The sequence below is a fragment of the Artemia sp. Qi Xiang Cuo genome, chromosome 16 (genome assembly GCF_049724085.1).
Source record: "Artemia sp. Qi Xiang Cuo chromosome 16, ASM4972408v1, whole genome shotgun sequence".
NCBI classification, from domain to species: Eukaryota; Metazoa; Arthropoda; class Branchiopoda; order Anostraca; family Artemiidae; genus Artemia; species Artemia sp. Qi Xiang Cuo.
In genome coordinates, this window is record NC_142809.1 from 23,368,261 (window position 1) to 23,388,230 (window position 19,970).

General features: G+C 35.9%; 1 protein-coding gene across 2 annotated transcripts in view; it reads right to left on the reverse strand.

Moving 5' to 3' along the window:
* The window catches only part of PlexA (plexin A), a 339,500-nt gene that overhangs the window by 161,460 nt on the left and 158,070 nt on the right, over positions 1–19,970 (reverse strand). The gene's annotated exons all lie outside the window — the stretch shown is intronic.

A 19,970-nucleotide genomic window follows, 5' to 3' on the forward strand; every position in this document is an offset into this window, starting at 1 on the left:
AAGAAATGTTCTTTTTGAGTACTGGGGAGGAGTCTTCAGACTCACCCCTCAAAATTTCAAAAAAATTATCTATAACGTCTTGTAATTCACACTTTTTTAATATACCAGTCAGATCTGTGCACACAGATCGCTTTTAAATATTTACGTCTCAATCGCCGGAAAAAAAAAGAAGCAATAACTTGACAAAAGTTGATTGACTCGAGCGAACAGTCTATCCAAGCCTTTTTATCCTTGCAAATCCCTTAAAAGAAATGGTCAATGGACCCCTCCAAATGTATAGGTTCTGAATTTTACTCGACATACATTGACATACACATGGTTTCATTGTATCTCACTATTTCTAGCAGAAACTATGGGTCTTCAGGGTCCTAGCGTTCATATGACAATTGATGGGAATCCTTAAAATCAGGACGTTTCTATACTTGGAATCTATATTAATTTTAAGTAACCTCCTCAGTTTCCAAAATGAAACAACGGTCAAGTTATATTAATAAAATAAAATAGAGGTTGGTCAAAAACCTCAAAAATAGACAAATTGAACAGAAAATGCGGTGAATCGGAAAGTTATGTCCATTTTGCAAGGATCAGGGTTAGAAAGAGCCTAGATATGTTCTAAATTATGTCAAGAGCAGCTTCAATCCCACTTTTCATTTTGCCGTTCTTAGTGTGAACAAACCCTTCATAAGCCACAAACATAATGACTAACTTGATCTATTCATAGGGTAGCAAATTCCCTAATGATCGATAGCAACATCAATTCTAGTCGCCCAAAATTCAAACTCAACAGCATTGAATTTACCCGCTGGGCCTTCTATCTCACTTTTAATTCCATCCCAGATAGTTATAGCCTAAATTGTTCTTCCAATGTTTGATTTCAATTCTTTTGAGATTTCCTATACCTGATTTTCCTCACTTCTCCATGATCAGTACTGATCTCCAAGAAGCAGTCACGCTTGCGCAGGACCACCAGTAGGAGCCTTAAGTCAAGTCAAGTGATTTTCCTTTTTTATCTTAACCTGAACTCTGTAACTTCATTAATGTCTCTTCTTCTATTTCTCAGGCTCCTATTTACCCCTACTTCTCAATCTCCAATTTTTCCCTATATTCCGCACTCTATTTTTCCCTCGTCCATTTCTTTCTCTCGGTTCAAATTTTTTCTTATTAACAGCCAACAATTAATGTGAGAGAGGATTGACAAAAGTTTTTAAATGCTATCAAGCATATGAATAAACGACAAAAAAAAAACGAATACGATGAAAAAGAAAATGCAAAATACAATTGCAAAATGCAGGTAGGCTTTTAAATATGTATCTTTTTTTAATTTAAAACACATTCTGAAGAACAATTCAAAACACAATAAAGCAAAAAATCTGATCAAAATCGGGAATGGGAGACACAGTTGTAAACGGGACAATTTCTGGCATCATCATAACATCAGTTTCAGGTATCCCGGATGAGAAACCTTGATATCAATAATTCTGTATATGTGAACCGAATGTTTGTTTTGCAATTATTAATAAAAATGTGTAGACAAAACTGATTTTAATTTTTAAAAAAAGAAAATATAGCCACCAAAGAATAATGTGATTTGTAAAAGAGACGAAGATATTCCAGAAGCATTTTATTGTGATGATTAATTTAACATTTACAAAAGCAAAAAGTAAAAAATTAGTTTCTTATTCAATAAAATACACAAAATTATCTCTGAAGGTCGAGCCAAGACCACGGAGCTCAAAACAAGGAATATTTACAATCTTATAAGAGCCTGATGTAAAAATACATCATTAACCGTGTTTTTTTCTCTTTTTTTCTTTGAAAGATGAAAACAATAATCTCTAGGCTACATCATAAAAAAGAAAAAAGAACAACTTAACAATAGTGTTGACAAAAACAGAGAAATACAAATTAGCAGCCACTGTCACTGCGAGGGAGAGTAGGAGTAAGGTGGGTAAAATGTTTAGTTCGAGGGAAGCTCAAGGGCACATAAGCAAGGCCCCCCTCCCAATTCTTGCGATTGTTACTGTGTTGATTTAATTTCAAAAAAATGTTTTCTGTTTCGCCTTTTTTTGTTGCCAAATTTCGGTCTTCGCCAAAATAAGATTCATACGTGCATGTATGTTATGAAATTATAGCGTTCTTTGGCGAAAGTCTTTCATCATTCTGCTTTGATCAGCAGTCAAAGAACAATGAAGAGCTTATCATCAAAGTTCTCTCATCATGGTTCTATATGGTAGAAAAATGGCGTCCTTCACAATTGCTGAAAACGTTAGCTAGCTGTAAGATCTTAGAATAAAGTTGATTTAAAAGAACGGAAATCTTTGTATATAGATGTGAGATCTTAGATGTAAGATCTAAATGCAAAAGAACGGGCCTTATATTTACCGTCTGCATATAAGACTTGAGTACCACTGACGTAAAAGAATACAATCTACCTTATCTAGACAACTCACTGATAAAAGAGGGCCACAATACGACTGTAGAATACGGTACCTTATAGATTTATAACAAGCAATGCATGATTTGCGCTCCCGTCAATCCATCCCTAATTTGCAATGCGTAGTAGGATTAAGTCCTTTACAAAAAATCCATCTAATTGGTACATGGGAGTTTTTACTCCCCCTCACCACCTGTTCCGACAAAAATATAAATAGGATTATGAACAAGGATGATAATAGTAGGAGATCAAGCAGGGATAGGACAGATCAAACAGTTCTCGCTTATAATTTATTACTGACTATAATATAATCATCTTCTAGCAAACCTTACCAAAAGACAGATGGGGGAGGGGAAGATACGCCCGTTTAGGCAAAATTCCAAAGCCTTTGAGGTCTTCCTGCTCAATGAAAAAAAAAGTACATGTTCAAAGTCCGGTTGTTGTATTGTTTCTAAACTGAAACCCTTTAAAAAAAAAAAGAAAAAAAAAAAAAATATTCCCTTTAAAAGTGAACAAGTAGATTATAAGCTATAAAATATCGTATATGCAGTAAGGAACCAATTCCCGTTGCAATCTATCGTATGTTTCATACAAACGTCCAAAACATCCACCGGTTATGGTTACTGGCACTATTGTATAGATTGGTAACGTCCTGAAGCCGCTAGAAAGTTCTTTCTGACTAATCAAAATGAAAAAATTACGTGCACCATGCTTTTCAATCCAACCTAGCAGAATCAGATTTAATTGCTAGAAAATTGCTGGACTTAATGTTGTTCTATTATTATTTTTTTTTTTTTTTTTTACAATATAAGTTTCCAATAGCAAGCTTACAAGGTTGCAAGGACCAAAAAGACGCTGTTATACGATGAATATTTTTTCAGAAGAGGAGAGAACACTGGAAAATACGATCTTCTTTTTGTTACCCACGACTAGCTATTGTTAATAAAAGCAGAAAAAGAGGGTCAAAAGCTCTGATTCAAAGAGTATTTTTGCAAGACAGGACCCTGTCTGTCTTATAAAAAAAAAAAAAAAAAAAAAAAAAAAAAAAAAAAAAAAAAAAAAAAAAAGTAACAAACCAAAATAAAAGAAACTACAGAGAAAATAATCACGATAAAACAAAATACCGGGAAAATGGATATTGGACTAACTAATCAAATTTAAGGAAGTGGGCTTTAAGTTAGATTTAACCTAAGTGCTAAAAACCATCCAAATTACCAAAGCCAAACTCCTCGATGACACCCAAATCTATACAGCTTAATATGGAATAGTACTGTCACTAATCGCACTGCCAGCACTGCCTGATTTTGAGACAGATTAGATAAAAAAAACCAGTTTTTTCTTCAAAGCAAAAGTAAGGAGCATCATTAAAACTTAAAACAGACAAAAATTATTCGTATAAGAGGGGGTTCAGCCCCTCGTCAATAACTCGCTCTGTACACTAAAATTAGAATTTTGTTCCAATTCTTTAAGAATGACCCCTGAATCACAAAAGCCGTTTAATTAGACTAAATCGCCTTTTGAAAGCAAGAATGTCGTAACCGCACTTTTTAAAATTCCGAGAAAAACGCAATTGAAGAGATTAGTTTTTGTGGAGCTGAACGTATGGTAGATAGAAAAACGGATGAAAAGCCAATTTAAAGCCACTAGTAAGGGAAATCTCTTGGTAGAATTTTGGTCCTGTTTGATGAGATTTACTAGGTCAAAATGTCGAACAAAAAACAGATACGACAGTTTAGCCCGCCTTTTTGTGCTGCTAAAGTAGTTACGACAAAAGCGCAGAGAGCGCTCTCGTTCCTTTTCCATTTTGTTACGACAATTTTTCATCAACATTTTCTCATGAATAGCCAAGGCTTATCTTAAGGCTCAGACGTGGTGTTTCTACCTTTTTGCACTGCTTCACTCATTGAAACTGAATTTAATACATAGTGATTATAATACAACTTCAGAAATTTCGACAACTTTATTAAAAAGAGCAAGGTAACTTATTGGGTCTTTACTGACTCCCTTTATTCTTTCTCAGATTTTTTTAATGGGAGAGGGGGGTTGCAGCTTCTTCTTCTGGGATTGCTCTCTAGACTCCAGTGGGTGAGTGGTTGTTGGCTTGGTTCATAGTTACAAAAACGCAACTGTAGTACTCCACATCTGGAAGAGGAATAAACCTGTAGGCTAATCGCACATCTTCGATTTTCAAACAATTTGTGGTAACGAACTGTAAGTAAGGAGCGACCCGGCTCAATGGTAACCGAAACTCTAAAAAACGGGATTTTGATAACAATAGATACATCAAAAGAATCAGATTTTAATGATTGATTTCAAATATATAAGTTTCATCAAGTTTAGTTCTACCCATCAAAAGTTACGTGCCTGAGAAAATGTGGCTGATTTTCAAAAAAGGGGGAAAGACACCCTAAAAGCTATTGAACCTTAATGCGAATCATACTATCAGATTCAGCGTATCAGAGAACCCTACTGTAGTGATTTCAAGTTTCTATCTGCAAAAATGTGGAATTTTGTATTTTTGGCCAGAATAAGGATTACAGATCCGTGTTTTATTTTTGTTAATTTTTTTTCCAGGGGTGATCGTATCGACCCAGTGGTCCTAAAATATCGTAGGAGTGCTCATTCGAGCGGAAATTAAAAGTTCTAGTGCCCTTTTTAAGTGACCAAAAAAAATGGAGGGCAACTAGGCCCCCTCCCACGCTCACTTTTTCCCCAAAGTCACCCGATCAAAATTTTGAGATAGCCATTTTGTTCAGCATGGTCAAAAATATATTAAATATGTCTTTTAGGACGATTAATCTTCCACAGTCCCCGGGGGGAGGGCTGCAAGTTATTAACTTTGCCCAATGTTTACATATAGTATTGGTTATTGGGAAGTATACAGACGTTTTCAAGGGGGAATTTTTTTCTGGTAGGGGGGGGTGGTCGGAGGTTGCGTGGGAGGATCTTTCCATGGAGGAAGTTTTCATGAGGGAAGGGACATTGCTTTGAAGGGGTGCCGGATTTCCCAGCATTCTTTAAAAAACGATCAGAAATTGAATAAAAAATAAACAAGTTTTTCAACAGAAAGTAAGGAGCAACATCAAAACTTAAAACGAACAGAAATTATTAAGTATATGATTGGGTTCGCCCCCTAGTTAATATGTCGCTCTTTAAGCCAAAGATTTTTTAGTACTTTCATAAGAACGGCCTTTGTGATTAAGGGGTCGTTTTTAAAGAACTGGAACAAGATTCGAACTTTAGCGTAAAGAGCGAGGTATTGACTAGGGGGCGAACCCCCTAATATACGTATTAAAAATATATATAGATATAGAAGTTCATTACGTAAGCTAATTCTTAAGTTACGTATATTTATTACTAATAAAAACGTTCGTAAATAAAATTAAACAACTTTCAAGAAAGCCATTTAACCAAATAAAATTAAAATTAATATGCAATTTTTTTTAATTATTTATGTACGGTGAGCCAAAATCAAAACCTCCATTAGGGGTAAGTGGTATATGCAGGGACGGGGTATAAGGTGGGACAAAGTACTTATCTGCCATCTAGCATTCTTTAAAAAAATCTAATAAAGTCACCTAGTATAGTTCATTCAATGGTGGACATAAAAGTTCTATCATTTTGGTAAGTTGCTATTTTCGTTTTTGAGAAAATTTTGGCTATACCCCCAAAAAATATTTGGGCAGTAGTTTTTTGTGTTTTATTTTGTAATGGTTTACAGAAACTGTGTGTGTAAGATAGCAAACGAAAGCTAAAACATCAGGCCATGTTGCGTGGCCATCTTGTGGAAAAACATGCAACAGTAAAAAAAACTGGACACAATTTGCAAGTAGAGGTCACATGGTATATACTGGGACAAGGACAAGCAGTACGTAGTGGGACATGATATACCACATTTTAGAACCTTCGGTTCTTTTTTTTTTAAGATAAATGTTCTTTCTTTTTCTCTTTTTTGGTTTGTAATTATCTCCTTTCCTCTATGCGGCAATCTTTAATTTTCTCATAGTAGTGGTAACACCGAACACCATTTTCTTTTTCTTTTATTGCGTAGGCAGTTAAAGTCACAAATTGTAACTGTGTAGTTCTACGCGTGAGTCAATTTTCGTTGAAATTGACGAGGAGAGAAAAGGGCAATAAAGTAGATTCATTTGAGTTGATGTTGCAACCAGTAAGGGCTTGGATTAGCGGAAATAGCATGTTTACGGATAGAATCCACCCACAGCACATAGGCGGCTTGGCTGTTCTAGGGGCAAGGTTTTGTAATTATCTTCAGTTCTTATATTGAAATCAGAGAATACAGTAAGAGTTCTTCTCTCTCTCTCTCTCTCTCTCTATCTCTCTTTCTGTCTGTCTCTCTCTCTCTCTCTGTCTCTCTATCTCTCTCTCTCTCTCTCTCTCTCTCTCTCTCTCTCTCTCTCTCTCTCTCTCTCTCTCTCTCTCTCTCTCTCTCTCTCTCTCTCTCTCTCTCTCTCTCTCTTAAATAGAAGCTCCCTCTCCCCTTAATTCTTGTGAATTTGGGCAGACCTGTACCTGATGTTTTGGATTCAGCTGAAACTGGAAACAACCTGGCTGAAACCCCCAGTACAAATCGGCTCGAACAATCAATCCTCTACACCCATTTCTGTTATTGTGATGGCAGAACAAGTTCGGCCATACACTAAAGCCAAGCCATGTGTACTGAGTGGCAGAGGTAGGAAGAAAGGCTCTACAAATATTCTTACTGACACGCCGGTGAAAAGACAGATTGAAGAACAAGAAGCCGAAAGAAAAGATAAGAAAGCACGGGTGGTAAGGCTAGAGGAAAAGTTGGGACTGTTGGAAAAACTGGAAAACCAAAAAAAAAAAAAAAAACAGACAACAAAAAAGCTATTTGTGGATTCAGAAGGAAGTGATGATGAAAAAATGATTCTTGATGATGAGAGTGATGACTCAATGAAACTAGGTGAATTGGAAGATGGAAGTGAGAAAGAGGAAGAGGTCTTTGACAGTGTATCTACAGGAGATTTGTTAAAGTTGTTTAGGAAGAAGAGTATTTTTCTGGGTCTGTCCAAGAAAAAAGCGAGAACCGTGTCAGAGTGAATGTCAGGTGCATGGCCGGTCTAAGAAAATGGAAGTGGCCGGAACGAGAAGACTCAATATTTTATCCAAGGGAAGACATTTTGAAAAAGTTGCCGCCTCCTACCTCCCCACCCAGTACAGCTTCCAGAGCAGCGTCATACTTTTTGTTTGCTGACTGGTGGTCTAGTCTTGTGTCTAAGATAGTTTTACTTTTGAAGTCGAATTTTTAATATAGTTTTTATATGATGAATAGCCAAGTTTTCTACCAATATATGAATCTGTTTACTATGTCCCAGAGTATACCACCTCGTGTCCCAAGATGTACCACCCACGGTATTTAGTGGGACTAATGGTATAAACAGTGAGACCCCCTTTTTTTCTTAAAGTTATACAAGACAAATCTGGAAATATCATTGTTTGTGCAGCAGTTCTGAAGCTTTCTTTTGAGATAGAAACCATTTTTCTACTCTTATGTTAATCATACATTTTGTAGGTTTTCCGAAATCCGTCCCTGCATATACCACTCTCCCCTAATTCAAAAACGTTCAAAAATTAAATATATAAAAAAAAAAGTTTCTTTAACTGAAAGTAAGGAGCAACATTGAAACTTAAAACGAACTAGGGGGCGTTTTAAGTTTCCCATCCTACTTTGAGCAACTGGGCTGAAACGTAGGACCTGAATGCCCTAGAAGGGATTTTAAGACTGTCAAGCACATATTAAACAGAATTTCCTGTCTGAAACGCAGATCAAGAAGAATTACAAAACCCCACTGCTGAAATTATTCCGTATATGAAAGAGGCTGTCTCCTCCTCAACGCCGCGCTCTTTACGCTAAAGTTAGACTCTTTTTCACAACTCTATTTTTTAAAACAAAAAAAAACTTTAGCGTAAACAGCGAGGCGTTGAGTAGGGGACAGCCCCTTTCATATACGGAATAATTTCGGTTCGTCTTCAGTCTCAATGTTGCTCCTTATTTTCAGTTAAAAAAACTTGTTTTTTTTATTTATTTTTAATAGGAATAACAGGTTTAAAATCCAACAGCTTTGGGACAAGGAATTCAACCACTTTTATGGAAGAAGTGTCTTTCCTTGCCTTAAGTTTACCCTCCATAGCAATGTTTATTTCAGAGACTGATTCGTCAGAAAATGACAGTTTGTAACTGACTCTTTATGAGTGGCCTTGTTTGAGCTGAAATTGCTTAACTTTGTAAAATGGATCATTAGCGTATTTATAGATCTTGGAAGGCTGCTGAAAATCCAGCACTTTGTTCATTTGATTTCGTTACTGACCGGAGTTTAATTCTCCGGTCAGTTACGATAATCTCCACTTTCAAAAAAGTGAAAAATATGCACTTACAATGAAGTCAAATTTTTGATTTACTCAACCGGGAGGCAGTGTACAACCAAACGAACTAACCCATTAGAAAGCTCGTAAAAAAAATAACTCTAGTAGGGTCCGTAACTCAATTTTGACTAGGGGTGTCAGTTATGACATTCTTGCTTTTACAAGGCGAAATAGCTCTTTTGAAAGAGCTAAAAAAGCTTTAGCGCACAGAGCGAGGTATTGACGAGGAGGCAAACCCCCTCATATACGTATAATTTCTGCTCGTTTTAAATTTTAATGTTGCTCCTTACTTTCAGGTAAAAAACTTTTTATATTTAATTTCTGATCGTTTTTTAATAATGCTGGGAAATCCAGCACCCCTTCATGGAAAATTCCCGTCCTCCATGAAAAGTTCCTCAATGAAAAGATCCTCCAACGTAACTCCCTCCTCCTGGCCCCTCCACCAAAAAAAATCCCCCCTGAAAAATTCTGTATACTTTCCAATAACCAATGCTATATGTAAAAATTGGGCAAAGTTAATAACTTGTAGACCTTCCCCCGGGGACTGTGAGGGATTAAGTCATCTTCAAAGACATAGTTATTGTATTTATCGACCATGCTGAACAAAATGGCTATCTCAAAATTTTGAACTAGTGACTTTGGGAAAAATGAGCGGGGGAGGGGTCCTAGTTACCCTCCAATTTTTTCGGTCACTTAAAAAGGGTAGTAGAACTTTTAATTTCCGTTCGTAAGAGTCCTCTCGCGATATTCTAGAAGTGCTATTTCGATACTATCATCCCTGAAAGAAAAAAAAAAAAAAAAAAAAAAAAAAAAAAAGAAAGAAAAAAAAAACATCCGTGATCTTTCTTCTGGGAAAAAATGCAAAATTCCACATTTTTGAAGATAGGAGCTTGAGGGGTAGAGAAAGTAGGGTTCTCTGATACGCTGAATCTAATGGTGCGATTTTCATTAAAATTCTATGGTTTTTAGGGTGTTTCCCCCATTTTTCTAAAATACGGCAAATTTTCTCAGGCTTGTAACTTTTGAAGGGTAAGACTAGACTTGACGAAAATTATAAATTTGAAATCACCATAAAAATCCAATTCTTTTGATGTATCTACTGGTATCAAAATTCCGTTTTTTAGAGTTTTGGTTACTATTGAGCCGAGTCGCTCCTTACTTACAGTTCGTTACCACGAACTGTTTGAGTGTAAAGAGTGGCAGCCTTGACGTGAAGTAGCGTGATGAGTTTTGTTTGTCATTTGTTTGATGTATCAGTTATTCATGTTTTATACGATCTTCGACCGAAGCTTCATAGCATACAAAAAGCAGGAAAAGAAAATTGTAGAAATAATTTATTTTCGAAACCAGCTCACTCTCCAACAAGATGTTCTCAAACAAAAACTAAATTTGGTCCCTTTTTCTCACAAATCTCTAGGATATTCTCCTCAAGGGGAAAATTGAAGCCAGAAAAAGGGGGATCATTCAAAGACATGGGCAGATCAAAAGGTAGAAGAAAGCTCAGGAGAAACGTTCTAATAAGACTCCCTTTAAAAAAGAAGTGGTATATTTTCATTTAGTTCTAGTGGAACAGATTGAAGATCAAAAATAAGACTCTCAAAGCACTGAATGGAGTATTAAGAAGAAGAGCATTCCTTGTCAAATAGACACAGTAATGACTAAATCCACTTCCATATATTTTCTTTCAATAGATCTTATACCGTCAACAGCCATTGAAAGATCGAGGCATCAACTTTGAAACTGACGTTGTATCCATGACAAGAGACTACTTAAAAACAGACAAATCTTCAGAAACATACAACCCAAACTTCGACATATAAGAATAAATACTTACTAGAAACACATACTCTTCATTAATTTTGAACAAGAAACATAAATTAATGAAAATAAGGTATATTTCTATGGAACTAGGGGCACAGCAAGGTAGATAAACAGCATTTGACAAATTTGGTTTATTTCGTATTTACGACTTGTGATAGAGAGGTATAACCAGATTAAGCTAAAGTAATATGGTAGAGCGGTTAAAAGTTTATTTGGCCTTATAGCCGAAAAGAACAATTTTAGCGTCAGTATTACTGTGATCAGGCGGTTTCAGTCAAATATTCTGCAAACAGAATTTTTCGTGGCCCAGAATCTGTAAATTATCACAGTTTAGGAATTTTTTAGCAGTCTTTAATGAGCTAATCCAGCGACAAAATATCAGATCTTTTGCAAAAAAAAAAATATTCAGGAAACACATCATCTTGAAAATTTTGAGGGGCTGACATCTCATTTTCATAGTAAGCCCACATATTGAACAAAAAGCCGGACAAATATTTGATAGAAGAGGGGGGGGGGGGTGAAATTACCAATCTTAGAGCACGTTTTGGGTCAAATTTAAAAATTGATCGAAATGAAGCTGTTATGTTTGGGGTTGTTTGTATAGCTCCATCAGACCGTTCTTAAAAGTCTGACCATGCTCACTTTCTTTTGCGCGAAGATATAGCTAAAATTTCGCAAACATTTCCAGAAAATTACTAATTTTTAACGATAATTCTAACATCTATATTTCGACAAAATTAGCAACAATCTGTGACTTTATTTTAGGCAAGGGTGTGATGCTCGCCTCAGTGATCTCCTGTATAATGTAAAGACAAGACCAGATGTATTAATCAGTGGGGAAAGAAGTTCCTTGAGCTTCCTAGGCGTCAAGCACGACTATTGGCAACGGCGGATTTGGTGCGGGCCAAAAGCGTTGAGAGTTGACTTGTTTATCAAGAAAGAACTTCAATATCACTGATCTTATTTACTACAGAACAAAACAAAGAGCATATCAAAAATAAAAAGGCAAATAGAAAATTTTTGGTTCAGGAAAGGGAGAAAACAATCAGGAAATTCTTAAAAAAATTTGAAGTTAAGAGTAAAATAATAGGGAACAGAGCAATGAGTACGGATTCATGCCCATCCTACTTTGAGCAACTGGGCTGAAACGTAGGACCTGAATGCCCTAGAAGGGATTTTAAGACTGTCAAGCACATATTAAACAGAATTTCCTGTCTGAAACGCAGATCAAGAAGAATTACAAAACCCCACTGCTGAAACAGAAATATAAATGCAATACATAAGTGTTATGAAACTATTTCCAGAAACCTAATGGGTATTACTACAAGAAGATTTGCATTTCAAGGGAGCATATGCATTCTGGTGATACTGGAATTGTTCAAAATGATACCGACCAAAATAGAATGGTATAAACCTTGAAAAAGGTTTCCTTCTGCTTCGACTCAATAAAGTTGGAGAGCCTGCGGTGCATGACAATTTAAGACCCATTAGTTTCCGAAACAGCTAAAATAAAGTTTAAATTCTTTACAAAACTTCACACAGGTTGTTTGAAAGGTTGAAAAATTCAAAGGAGGAATAGGGAGAGGGGAGTTAGGACAGGGTATTTGAGGTACGCCTCTACTTCGGATGACAGAGCTCTAGTGACAAAGACAGCCAGTGTGCTAGAAGCACAGTATATAAATTATAGGCAGTATGATCTTTCCCTATCTCAACCATTATAAAAACCCGGACCGAGGTGCGAGTGCTCCAGAGAGCGTACAAACATAAGCGACATTAGATCTTTTCACGGGTAGACAAGTCACATTTCTCTGGAACGCGAAACTTCGCTTCAACGTTGGAACACTAAATTTTGAAGAAACTAATTTTAAATCAATTTATTCCAATACATATATGAAAATCGGTAATTACTAGTGCAATGTTATTATTAGATGTTTTTAGGAATTAAAAGTAGGTTTCGAAGTCTCAATTTGGTTTCAAAGGCATTTTGAGAAAGTTTCTGCCAAAATACGTGTTCCAGGGTAATTGGACCGCTGATGGCAGATCAAATGAGAGGAGCTGTCTGTACGCGCTAATGCAAGAAAAAGTGGGAGGAGCTGTTAGTTCCCACCGAGAATGAAGAGCCAGAAATTATCTGTGGTAAACTTACTGCTATATCTTTATACTGTGGCTAGAACTAATTCTAGGCCTTATTTCAGAACAATTAGATTTTAAAGAGCTAAAACTGAATGCACAAAAATCGGGGATCACGTTATTTAGAGACAAAGCAAACTCAGACGAGAATGTAACCGAAAATTTTCAACAGAGGATTGGAACTTCGGGTAGTTTATTAAGTAATACATATCTTAAAATCTAACTGTCACCAAATGGCGCGAAGAAAAGGCACAAAGTAGCAACACTTAAAAGGGTAAATTAGCCACGTTTGCACTTTTTTAAAATAGCACCTTCATGGGAGCAAACAGCTTGAAGATGTTGAAACAAATATATATATATATATATATATATATATATATATATATATATATATATATATATATATATATATATATATATATATATATATATATATATACGTATATATATATATATATATATATATATATATATATATATATATATATATATATATATATATATATATATATATATATATATATATATATATATATATATATATATATATATATCAAGGCCGTATCCAGGGGAAGGGGATACGCCCCCCCCCGAGGTTACGTGCGCGCACGTAACCTCGTCTAAATGAACCTTAAAAAATGAAATAAAGCTACCTCGACTTTGCATGTTGATATAAAATATATCCCTAAAATAACTTATGGAATTGAATTTAAGAAAATTTAGAATTAAAATGAAACTTTTTATCTTCGTGGAAAATAATCACAATCATAGTATAACTTTTGTCTGAACTGAAGTGGAAAATTTTTATATTATTTTGGGAAAATAGAAATGATCAATAACTTATTTCATTTTCATTGAGAAAATTCAGAATCGAAGTTGAACTTTTCTACACTTCTTTGAGAAAAATTAAAAAATTTTATATTATTTTATGAAAATAGAATTGATCAATAACTTATTTCATTTTCATTGAGAAAATTCAGAATCGAAGTTGAACTTTTCTTTTCCGGGAATATATTTGGAACAGAACTTTAAATTTTTTCATCTCTTTGAGAAAGGGCGGAATTGAATTTAAGAAAATTTAGAATTAAAATGAAACTTTTTATCTTCATGGAAAATAATCACAATCATAGTATAACTTTTGTCTGAACTGAAGTGGAAAATTTTTATATTATTTGGAAAATAGAAATGATCAATAACTTATTTCATTTTCATTGAGAAAATTCAGAATCGAAGTTGAACTTTTCTTCACTTCTTTGAGAAAAAATTAAAAATTGAAGTGAAACGTTTAATCTTCATAGGAAATAATCAAAACCATAGTATAACTTTTCCTATCTTCTATGTAAAAATTTAGAACTGAACTTCAAATTTTTTATGTCATGGTGAACTTAAAACTGAAGTGGAAGGTTTTTATTTTCTCTTGAGAAACTAGAATTTATTTGTGTTCGTTGGTAAAATTCAGAAGAGAACTTGAACTTTTCTATCTTCTATGAAAAATTTGGAAGTATTTTAAATTTTTTCATCTCTTTGAGAAAAATCTGAGCTGAAGTGGAAAATTTTGATATTATTTTGGGAAAATAGAATTGATCAATAACTTATTTCGTTTTCATTAAGAAAATTCAGAATCGAAGTTGAACTTTTCTTCTTCCGGGAAAATATTTGGAACAAAACTTTAAATTTTTTCATCTCTTTGAGAAAAATCTGAATTGAAGTGGAGAAAATCGAATTGATCAATAACTTATTTCATTTTCATTGAGAAAATTCAGAATCGAAGTTGAACTTTTCTTTTCCGGGAAAATATTTGGAACGGAACTTTAAATTTTTCTATCCTCTATGAAAAATTTGGAACAATATTTTAAATTTTGTCATCTCTTTGAGAATAATCTGAATTGTAGTGGAAAATTTTTTATTATTTTATGTAAATAGAATTGATCAATAACTTATTTCATTTTCATTGAGAAAATTCAGAATCGAAGTTGAACTTTTCTTCTTCCGGGAAAATATTTGGAGCAGAACTTTAAATTTTTTCATCTCTTTGAGAAAGGTCGGAATTGAATTTAGAATTAAAGTGAAACTTTTTATCTTCATGGAAATGTGTCTTTTGCAATGTGTAGGAACCAGTGGGGGAATCCCCACTCGTTTGGAAAGGTGCCAAGGAAAGGCAAGCAAATAGCATGTAGTTTCAAAACGTGTTTAATCACGTTTCTTCCCCGCTCCTTTGGAAAGGTGCCAAGGAAAGGCATGCAAATAGCATGTAGTTTCAAAACGTGTTTAATCACGTTTCTTGAATGAAGTATCTGTACTGTATATTCAAGAGTTGAAATCAATAAAGAGCTTGTTACTTACTTACAAATACACACAGCCCGAAGAGACACACAAATCCCAAAGAGACACATACAGACCAAAAAGATTCAAACACCTCAAAGAGACACACATAATCCAAAGAGACACACATGACCCCTAAGAGACACAAACAGTCAAAAGAAACAAACACAGACCAAAATGACTCAAACAGCCCAAAGAGACACAAATAGCCAAAAGAAACACAAACAGCCAAAAGAGACACAAAGAGCCCAAAGAGACAAACACAGCACAAAAAGATTCAAACACCCCAAAGAGACACAAACAGATCAAAAAGACACAAACAGACCAACGAGACACACAGTCCAAAGAGACACTCAAAGCCCAAAGAGACACAAACATACCAAAGAGACACACAAACCCAAAACAGACACACATAGCCAGCCAAGACACACAAAGACACCAGAGACACACAAACAAACCAAAAAAAGACACACTCAGCCCACACACACCAACTAACAACCGAGACACTACAAGACTCAAGAGACACAAACACTTAAAAGAGACACACACAGACCAAAACGACACACACCCCAATGAGACAAACACACACCTAAGAGACGCAAACAGCCCAAAGAGTCACATACAGACTAAAAAGACTCAGACATCCCAAAAAGACACACAGTCCAACGAGACACACACAGCCTAAAAAGACACACATAACAAAGAGACACCCACAGCTCAAAGAGACACATACAGCTCAAAGAGACGTATACGGCCCAAAGAGACGCATACATCCTACAGAGAGACACAAAGCCCAAAACGATGCTATTGTTACTTACTTGCAATTTCTTCATAATTTAATGAAATGAATAAAACTATTCTAAAGAATAAAGACGGGTTAAGGTTAAAGATATTTATTGCTTAAACGTATTAACATATTTTTGAAAGAATTTGCTCCAAAGAGACACACAGCCTAAAGAGACACACACAGCCCAAAGAGACACACACGGACTAAAGAGACACACACAGCCCGAGGAGACACACAAATCCCAAAGAGACAAATACAGACCAAAAAGATTCAAACACCTCAAAGAGACACACATAGTCCAAAGAGACACACATGACCACTAAGAGACAAAAACAGTCAAAAGAAACAAACACATACCAATATGAATCAAACACCCCAAAGAGACACACATAGCCCAAAGACACACAAACAGCCCTAAGAGACACAAACAGATCAAAGAGGACACACATTGCCCAAAGAGACACACATGGCCTCTAAGAGACACAAACAGCCAAAAGAAACACACACAGACCAAAATGACTCAAACAGTCCAAGAGACACATACAGCTCAAAGAGATGAACACGGCCCAAAGAGACGCACACATCCAACAGAGACACACAAAGCCCAAAACGACACAAAAAGCCAAAAGAGACACACATAGACCAAAAAGATTCAAACTGCCCAAAGAGCCACTCGGCCTCAAGAGACACACACAGCCCAAAGAGACACACACACAGGCTAAAGAGACACACACAGCCCGAATAGACGCACAAAGTCCAAGGAGAAACACACACATCCCAAAGAGACACAAACAGCCCAAAGAGACAAACACAGACCAAAAAGACTCAAACAGCCCAAAGAGACATACAAACAGACCAAAAAGACTCAAACAGCCCAAAGAGACACACAGCCCCAAAGGGGCACACACAGCCTCAAGAGACACAAACAGCTCAAAGAGAAACAGACAGCCCAAAGAGAAACACAACCCAAAGAGACAAACACCGACCTAAAAGACTCAAACAGCCCAAAGAGACACAGACCAAAAAGACTCAGACACCCCAAAAAAGACACACGGTCCAACGAGACACACACAGCCTAAAGAGACACACATCACAAAGAGACACCCACAGCCCAAAGAGACACCCACAGCCCAAAGAGACACATACAGCTCAAAGAGACGTACATGGCCCAAAGAGATGCACACATCCAACAGAGAGACACAAAGCCCAAAACGACACAAACAGTCAAAAGACACACACAGACCATAAAGATTCAAACTGCCCAAAGAGACACACAACCTAAAGAGACACACACAGCCCAAAGAGACACACACATGCTAAAGAGACATACACACAGTTCGAAGAGACACACAAAGCCCAAAGAGACACACACACAGCCCAAAGAGACAAAAAATGTCCATACAGACACAAACATACCAAAGAGATTCAAACACCCCCAAAGAGACACACATTGCCCAAAGAGACACACATGGTCTCTAAGAGACACAACCAGCCAAAAGAAACACACACAGACCAAAATGACTCAAACAGCCCAAGAGACACATACAGCTCAAAGAGATGCACACGGTCCAATGAGACGCACACATCCAACAGAGACACACAAAGCCCAAAACGACACAAAAAGCCAAAAGAGACACACACGGACCAAAAAGATTCAAACTGTCCAAAGAGACACAGAGCCTAAAGAGACACACACAGCCCAAATATACACACACACAGGATAAATAGAAACACACAGCCCTAAGATACAAACAAAGCCCAAATAGACACACACACACACTGCCCAAAGAGAAAAAAACGCCCATACAGACACATACAGACCAAAAGATTCAAACGCCCCAAAGAGACACACATAGCCCAAAGAGACACACACGGTCCCTAAGAGACACAAACATCCAAAAGAAAGACACAGATCAAAATGACACAAAAAGCCCAAAGAGACACACACGGTCCCTAAGAGACACAAACAACCAAAAGAAAGACACACAGATCAAAATCACACAAACAGCCCAAAGATACATACAAAGCCCAAAGAAACACAAACAGCCCAAAGAGACACAAACACCACAAAGATACAAACACAGAGCAAAAAGACTCAAACAGCACAAAGAAACATAAACAGATCAAAAAGACTCGAACACCCCAAAGAGACACACAGCCCAAAGAGACACACACATCCCAAAGAAACACAAACAGCTCAAAGAGACATAAACATCCCAAAGAGATAAACACAGTTTTCTTGCCATCTATATCCCTCTTAGTATCAACTTCTTCGTATAGCATAACGTTAAACTATTTTTCTATGTTTTTTATAGCAGATATCAAGATTCTTAGCAGTTCGTAGCCATTACGAGATAGTCAGACACCTAAATTAAGGGCCTATAAATCTTTTTGTACCTATAATTTGTTTAGAATGAAGTGTTTTTTATAGCAGATATAAAAATTCTTAGCAGTTCGTAGCCATTACGAGATAGTCAGATACCTAAATTAAGGACCTATAAATATTTTTGTACCTACAATTTGTTTAGAATGAAGTGTTTTTTATAGAAGATATCAATAATTTTAGCAGGTCGTAGCCATTAGGAGATAGTCATATACCTAAATTAAGGGCCTATAAATCTTTTTGTACCTACAATTTGTTAGAATGAAGTGTTTTTTATAGCGGATACCCCCGTGCAACTGAACCCCCCATGTAACTGAACCCCTGTATAACCGAAACCCCGTACAACTGAACCTCCTTGCTACTGAATCCTCGTGCAACTCGACCCCATTTAACTAATCCCCGTGTAACTGAATCCGCAAGTAACTGAACCCTCGTGCAAGTCAACCCTCGTGCAACTCAACTCCCTCAAAACACTTTTCGGCCATTTCTTGTTAATTTTTTTTATTTCTAAACTATTTAAAATTGACAACACTGTGCAAAACATCACTTGTGTATTATACAGTATACATTCATCCCATGTCCTCCAAAACACTTTTCAGTCATTTCTTGTTAAAATTATCCAATCACTAATTACCCCTTTTTTTTTCTCCACCTTCAAATGTTCCTTTAGTACCTACGCAATTAGACTAAGTCATCGCCCAGTTAACACTGAGATGTAAATTTAGTAACCCTTCTCGCAATAACGAACCAAACCAGATTATACCCACCTAACCAGATCAAAAAAATGGCGACCAGTTTTGATTGGAATTTGTATTTTTTTGCCAGAAGAAAGATCATGGATACATGTTTATTATTTTTTTTTTAAACTGGTATTTTTTCAATGAAGCCCATAACACTGCAGAAACCCGTGATATATATTGGCAGCTAAACAAGTCACGCAGGTTTTCTGATACGGGTTTACCCCTGGTTTAAGAGCTTCTATAGAATAACGTAGAAATTGCTATATGTCTCCTAGAAGTATAATGCCATGTGAGAGGATACTCACTCTCTTTGAAAAGGTGAAGAGCTTCTATAGAATAACATGGAAATTGCTATATGTCTCCGCAAAAGTATTTCCTAAGCAAATAGCATGGTCCTATACAGGCAAGCAAATAACATGGGAATTCCTATACAGCCAAGCAAATAGCATGGTCCTATACAGGCAAGCAAATAACATGGTCCTATACAGGCAAGCAAATAACATGGTCCTATACAGCCAAGCAAATAACTTGGGAATTCCTATACAGCCAAGCAAATTCCATAGATAGTTACTACTGGTTTTAACCCCCCCCCCCCCCGAAATTTTTGACCGACTCGAAAATAAGTCGAAAATTAGTAAAACCTAGGTAAAAATCAGTAAAATTAGTCGAAAACTGAGCCAAAAATTAGTACCCCCCCCCCCCCCAAAAAAAAGTCAAAAATTAGTAAAAACCCCCCTGAACAAAAATCCTGGATACGGCCCTGATATATATATATATTATATATATATATATATATATATATATATATATATATATATATATATATATATATATATATATATATATATATATATATATATATATATATATATATATATATATATATATTTCTTATGTAAACATTAATGTACAAAAAATTAACGGAAAATGGTCATGTTGCTCTTCCACACT